Source organism: Papaver somniferum, chromosome 1 (assembly GCF_003573695.1).
Source record: "Papaver somniferum cultivar HN1 chromosome 1, ASM357369v1, whole genome shotgun sequence".
NCBI lineage: Eukaryota > Viridiplantae > Streptophyta > Magnoliopsida > Ranunculales > Papaveraceae > Papaver > Papaver somniferum.
This window is the reverse complement of record NC_039358.1, coordinates 139,612,151-139,620,102: the sequence shown is the minus strand read 5'-3', so window position 1 is coordinate 139,620,102 and position 7,952 is coordinate 139,612,151. Positions and strand designations below refer to the sequence as shown.

At 36.8% G+C, this 7,952-nt stretch overlaps 1 pseudogene; it reads right to left on the bottom strand.

The window, feature by feature from the left end:
- Positions 1–1,382: 1,382 nt before the first annotated feature.
- LOC113302479 lies at positions 1,383–7,253 on the bottom strand (annotated as a pseudogene).
- Positions 7,254–7,952: the final 699 nt, after the last annotated feature.

Here is a 7,952-nt window from a genome sequence, read left to right as displayed (position 1 = left end):
AAAAAACAGAAGTTGTGTTATGGCTAGACTTTCCCAGCCGTAAGTGGTTCTTATAATCACAAAATAAAATATAAAACAGAGGTTGTGTTACGGTTTCTTATTTTCACAACCAAAAGAGATTACATATAGGTTTTCCCAGCTGTAAAGTGTCGGTTACGGTTGGGATGTAATGTTTTCCCAGACTTTACAGTACTTTTGGCTAGAAGTTCTTCATTTCCTAACCGAAAAGTGTCAACTACGGCTAGGATGTAGTGTTTCCCAGCCGTAACAGCAAAAAAAAAAAAAAAAACGCAATTTTTTAGCATATTTTAACAGATTAGAGTCAAAAAAATTGCAATGCGACTGAAATACGAGGTTTTCCTAATTATATTGAGGATATGTTTCATCATATTTTTTAAGGTTTTCAAAAACACCCTCCTTCTCCTTCTTCTAAATCGATTTTTTTTGTTCAATTTTTCTTTTTTGATTTCGAAAAAAATAAATCAATTCATTAATCTAATCCACTCTTAATCGTAATCAATTTCATTAGAACTAATAGGATAAGGGGTTTTTGAGTTCAGTACTTCATGACCCTATTCAGCGTTTTGTGAGCCCCAAAAACCATCCCACTACAGCCCTAATAATAGGGTTCTTAAAAGAAAAAACACATCCCCTGGGTCGTGGCCAAAACTGACTTCCCGTTGGAAAGCAACCACATAACCGTACTTGTTAAAACAGGTCGGTGCCAGGCATCGGATACATACATTTTGTTGGATATTTTCAAAATTGTTTGCCGCTATCCGGGAATTTTTTTCTGGTTTTACTTTGGAAAACCTAGAAGTTTCTATTCAAATTTGAATAGACGCGTCTCCCCCATAAGCCACCATTAATGGCTTTTGGAAGCGTCTGTAGGTGATGAAAAGGCATTACTAACAGGCATGAATATCCCTATAAATAGTGAAGGTATTCTCCCATTCTCATCAATCAATTCAACTTGTTTTCTCTCTCTTTCTAAAGCATCATCAGAAACCTTTCTCGTGTGTTCTTGATTGGGTCAAGGGGTACAAACCTTGAATCCAATTTCTCCGTTGTAGGGCTTTCATTTTATCCTAAAAGCATTATTTCGCATACCTGTTGTCATCGCAAATTGCTATTGGGAGGGTAGAAATAATTGTCTAAAAGAAATCTAGTCGAGCCTTGAAAGTCAAAAGTACAGCAATTGTGTTTAATTCATCCTCTATTTGAACCCATTTTCTAACACATTTACCCTGAAACCAAACCTTTTTCTTTATACCCTAAAACCGAACTCGTTAAACAGCAAAAAAGAACTTTCGACCAAACCTATAAAAAATAGGTTCTACCAAGGAAAACATAAAGAGTAAAGAGTAAATTGCCTTTTAGTAGTTACACAAAATGATTGCATTAAAGAAATAAACCACATCAGTGTACACAAATTAGAGCCCCTGACTTTCAAACTGGTTCCAAACAATTGTACACTAGCAAGAAATGAAGGAGCACAGCACAAGATTCAAGTACTCTATCACATATCTGCTTTTCAATTACTTACCAAAATGCTTCGTCCCAAAACATGTGCAGAAAAACAAATGCACAAGACTCAGTCAGGTACTTAGAATTGGATCATCATCCTCAGTTGGATCTTAAGAATTTATTGGAGATATCTGATTTTACTTTACAACCTAAGGAAAGAGCTTTGTTTGCTAGACCGTCAATTTCTTCTTCCTTCTTCTCATATACAAAGAAAGCTGTGAAAGCAAATAGAACTCCTGCATTTTATTTTAAGAAAAGTTTAGTCGGCTGTTCAAGAAACCCTAAAATTTGTGAGCTCTATTGTCAATGGATGAGTGTTAACGTTGCCGTTATGTTTGTTTGTTTGCTTAGAAGATAGGTGACAAAGTACTCATAGCATAGCAGTACGCTAAACAAACTCAGAGATTCAGAATAACTTCACGAATCCATACATGAGCAATCCTCAATATGATGAATGCTAGAGAAACGAAACAAAACGAAAAGATGGTTACTGACCTACTAAGTATATGCACTGAATTGATTTTGATCCAAGGAAGCTCAAGAATAACAGAGACGAAAAAACCTGTTTACGCCAAAAGTGGACAAGAGTGTATTAGATAAATAAAAGCAGTTCATCTACCACGGTCAACAAGATCCCTCCATGTGATTTTGGCCAAACTTTAACCATCCTAGTAGGACTATGTAGTAGTTGACCATTAAACTCGGAATATATAAAGTACACGCAAATGCTGGAATACCTTAACAAATAGGGTCCAGTCCTTCCCCTTGCAAAGTGATTGTAAAGTATTGGCGATTAAGTTCCAAATGGACCTAACAAACAGAGCATTCTGGTGACACCTTTCCTTGGAAAAGTGGAAACTCGATGAAGGGATTTTCTCAAGTGAATAGCCAAATCTGTAAAATATGAAATTTCAGTGATGAAAATAATAAGGGGTATGTCGTCTTCATTATATGCAAAGGGGCCGGTAAAAAGGCGGTCCGGAAAACTGGGTCGAAAGATGAACATGTAAATTTCACAAAGTTACTATAGAGAAGATGTATATGGCAGACATGGGCCTCACAATTTAGAAGGTAGAAAGCCATGGACAAACAAGAAGAATGTTGTCACCATAAGAAGCTTTGAAACAGCGGTAATGATGGTATACTCAGTTGCAATGAAGTAATAGTAGAAAGCATTCAGGACAATCAGTGCGCTGATTGTCTGTTTTCGATCCCTCCAGAGAAGTGTGTCAGCAGCTGCAAAATCGCAATAGCAGAAGTTCATGAATCATCATAAATTTATTCTATTGAAAATGGGTACACGTCATTTTTCTTTGCACTTCTTTGTGTAGATTCAGCAAGTAGCTCACAAAACTAGGAGTCATTATGGAGGATAGTATATACTGATGATTTAGAAGGGAGATAAGGAGACACCAGCAGTCAAAGGGTATTGATAACTGGACATGCACAGAAAGCGAGAAATCTCCAGACATCAACTTTAAAGTGGTAAAAGAAAACATAAAGGAATGGGTTCATACCCTTTCCACTTCCAAGTAACAAATAAGATTTGGATGGTCCTTCTCTCTTTGTTAAATCAGCTCTTAAGTGTGAGTACGAGTCAATTGTTCTCTTCAGGCCCTCCTACATTCATTAGTCAAAAACATTGAAGTAAGCAATGGACTGATCAGCTAAACCACATCTTGTGCAACACTATTGACCAAGTCCAAAAGAGCACACTCAACGACTACCAGGTCAAGATTCTTGTTTCCTTTTTGGACATACCTGAAGTGACATACCTGAAGTGAGACAATAGGTGTATAAAAGATCCGGTCCTTGGCTTTCGAACAACTAAAAGTTCTGTTGCATGTGAGCAGACTAATCCTTGAAGGTGTCAGTTGTGGAACAGGCATCCCATAGGGCCCTAACACCTTATACGTCAAAGCTACCAACTGCGCTATCGGCTTCATGACAGGGGCTGGAATCTTGATACTTGGTCTGTTAGGGTAAAAACGTTATACATAGAAGCTAATACTATGGAAATATTTACCTAATTAATCCTACAAACTCTTCCATTCTTTACTTCAAGAAAGCTTTAGCTCATAAAGTTACTCAAGGTGTACCTCTCATAGCCAAGACCATCAAGGATAACTGCGACAAACTCCCAAAACTTCATTGGTTCCATATTGGTGATAAAGTATGCCTGCGAGCAAGCATCAGAGTTTAAATTTTTTTATCCCAGAACATGGACTGACCAGCGAACTAGTACTTAAATGGATTTGATGATTAATTCAGAAAACATACGTAATTTCCCAATTCTCGATACATTGTGATAAGTTATAAGTGAGATATACTACGCTAAACTATCTAGTGCTTTATCTGTGTGCACATTGACAGCTGACCCTCCCAATTCTTAAATATATCCACTGTGAATATTAGTACCTGACCAGCAGCTCTTTCCGCAATTTCCCCTCCTGACGATAGAGCTTTCTCAGCACATATATGGGCATGAGCCACGTTTTCAACATACGTGAAATCATAGAAGTTATTGCCATCACCAATGATGAACTGATAAAAAATTTAAAAAACCAAAAGAGATAAAGAGTTACGTTCTATAAGAGAAAGCAGATATTCAAAAGAGTTAAACTTTAGGTGATGCAAGTCAAGGGTAAAATTATCCGCCTGCTATATATATATATGGGAACTGAGGTTTGTAAGAAAATAAGCTACTGTGCCATTTGATGTATCCTTACTTTAGACTTTCCGGCTCTTGCACCAGTAACTAAAGATGGAACCAACAGCCTATGCGAGTTTTAGGATGCACTTAAAATTGTAAAACATCCAACAACGGTCTCAAGGAAAAAATAAATATTTTTCATAAGATGACTCAGTACGAGAATATCTTGAACATATATCTATCAGCACATAATCAGGCGTAGGCAGTATAAAATGCACAACTTATATGTGGAAAACCTTAGATGGGTAGGGCCTTGATTCATCTGCATTATCTGTACCATGAACCCCATCAAAGACGACACTAGGAGACGCTAGTATGGATGAGTCTCTTCACTTTGCACTCTACACAGGCATCAATAATGTTCTTGGTTCCTGAAATCCCACTTGAAGCAAATAAGAAAACAAACATCGAAAAAGGAACTTTTGAACCATTCACTACTTGAGTCCTAGGTTTGCGCATGAAAGCACCACTCTTTACCTTCTACATTGACTGAGTAATGCAGCTTGTGATTGTTGATTGATGAATCTGGAGCAGCCATGTGGAAAACAACCTCTGCCCCTTCCAAGGCTGCAGAAACAAACAGTATGGCTCAGAAGATTACATATAAAAAAGAAGGTTCTATTAGTGTCTTATCACTGCTATAGACCAACATCTTTTCATATGCTTTAACCAATGGATACATAAATTTTTCATATGACCTTAAAAATCGAGAAAATAGATAGCCAGTAAAGACAAATCAACCAGCTTAATGAACTCATAATCATTTATATAGAGAATATCAATGACCTTTAATCACTTGGGCTTTGTCTCGAAGATCCGCAGAGACATACTGAGCACGGCCTGATCGAAGAGCTTCACCAAGAACTCCTTCTTCCTCATATGGTTCAAGCTTAATTTCGGGCCCTAAATCGGCAACTCTAACCAACCATTCCCGTGATTCAATGAGCATTGTCACCAAATGACGGGCCGCAAAACCCCTCCCACCTGTCACAACACAATATCTCTCCACCCCAACCATCTTGTCTTTAATCCTTCTTCCACTCTGTAAAATCATAAGACAACTATTTTCAAAAAACAAAAAAATCATAACAGAAGAAAAAGAACTGAACAAAGATTTAAAAAGAAAATATCTGAAGTTCGAAAAATGGTGTCCACTTGAAACTATTTCCAAGATTCAAAATAAACGACCACATAACTGAAATGGCTACAACTAACATGCACACTCCCTGCACTCCCAACCATCAAAGTAATTAAGTTCCAAGGGAAACCTATCAAGTAACCCACATATATCTCATGAACTGACACCACATTGTGATAGTAATTTAAAGTTCTGTTTTTGATGGTTCAAATCGCAATAAGAGATGGTCTGTCGAAACTTCAAAGTTTCACCTAGGATCACCACTCAACACATCAAATGCTTTAAGTATACTGGTCTAAACGCACGCACACGCGATGCACCTGCCGTTCCATTCAAAACTGTTATGCAAGATGCCCCTTAAACCACTTGAAAACACATATCTATCTGTCAAAACTCGATAATGAAACAATTACATAAACATGCAAACTGTTAAAGTTCACTGGAATATTGAATGTACACTTTCCATGTAACTCAGCTATCAAGTACGGTCACATTTTTCATGTGTTCCTGTTATTTCAGGGACATTTTAGGCTAGACCAAAATGCACATCATAGAGAGAGAACTCTCGCACTGGCGGAAAGAGTTTCTCCATCCTGTGTTAACTCAACAGCTATATGTGGAGTGTGGTGGTGAAGTTACGGGTCTCAATAGTTGAACAGCAATTTAAGGGGAAAACAAAAATTGATTTGAATCTGAAAAAAAACTGTAACAATTAGACAATGCAGTGCTGATGAACCATTCAAACTGCAAACACATCCTCAACATGTATGTCAGTGGCCTCATATAGCTTCATCAACAGACAACAGTCATTTCACTTGTTGGAGACGCACTATGTGCCTGCATACCTTAATTCTGCAATGCTATTTACCAGTAAGCTATATTGTTTGAGCTTGAATTTCCAATCGCAAACAAATGACCACACAATTCCCTCTGATCACATAAGTGAACTGCTGAACCACCTCCAAGCACAAAATACATACAAACTAAATCATACTTCCAACACCAATTGCAACTGAATCCTAAAGTCTCTCTCTTAGGATAGTCTGCTAGAAGTTGTAGATGTCGAAGTTATAGATCTCTTTCTATTTCCTCTATTTGACACTCATTTCTTCTATTTTCTATTTTTGTCACAAAAAGTGGTTTCTCTTTTATTGTAAGAAAGTCCCAATACCAAAACATTAAAATTTCTGACTTTAATGACTTTACATCTGCCAAATTTAACTGTTTTATGGTTGGCTTTAAAATTTCTTAGCGAAGTTAAAGTATACAGTTGTTATGGCCAAGAGAGACATACGATTACATATAAGCAGAAATACTGGTTGAATTATATGGCCATAATTTTCAACTGTGGATCAAGTACCTAAGCAAAAGCATAATTTTTTGCTACTGTATATGAGTTCCCTTCAAACCACAGATTGCATCAAACGGAAATGAAACTCATTATATCTAATCAACGGACATATTGCATGCAAATGTAACTCATTACTAACTACTTTCAATATTCTTTGACACATTTCATCAAACAAATCACCATCGAAATCCTTTACAAATTTTACCTGATTTAATTTAATTTCTAATAGTGAGGTACTAACAGTTATTTATTTATTTTTTGGGAAACTTAAGCAGAACATCCTGAATACAATACATTAGATCGAATGTACTGGAACAAATACCTTAATTAAAACTGATAAAAGAAAATCTAATTTACTTACCAAAATATAGTTTCAACGAACCGCTTTTGAAGATAATAATTGATGTAGAGTTAGGGCTGGGCAAATCGAAATCTCAAATCGAAAGTTAATAAATCTACAATGAAAGTAACTAACTCGAGGAATTATAAAAATACGGTAGTAAGGCCGGTTCCTATGGGTGTGGCAAACTTGAGAGTTTGCCATTTTTGCACCCACTATGGAGCTGGCAAGCTGGCAAATTTAGCCAGGCCAGGTCAAGTTTCTACCGCCCGCGGTCTAGACTCGGCCGCTCGTGTCATCTCATCTAACGGTCATAATTTTATCATCCTATAAATACAATATCAAATTTCATTTCAACTCACACCATTTCTTCAATCTCTATTCTTTCACTCCACAAATCCAATATGTCAGTTCGAGTTCGAGCTTGCAAATTTAGCATAGCTGAAGATGAATCCATTTGCAGGCATTATGTTTTTGTTATGCAAGATATAGCCTATGATGGACAACATCAACATCAAGAGATTGTATGGAGTCGCATATTTCAGGGATTTCAGGAAGGAACATTGAACCTCAATAATCGAAATGCAAATGGATTGTGTCATCGCTTCGGAATAATCAGCAAGGATGTGAAGTTGTTTGTTGCTGCACTTACTGAAGGCTATCGAAACAGACAAAATGGTCAAAACGCATTTGATGTGGAGCAAATGTGTCGGCTCGAAGGACGCAACAGAGTGGGAAAATATTTTCAATTTGATGGTTGTTATCTTATCTTGAGGGTGTTGCCCAAATATGATCAGTCTAGATTAGCTGCCCAAATATGATGCATCTATCATTTGTAACAAATTTTAATTTTAAGATATTATTAAATATAAAACTAGTGCAT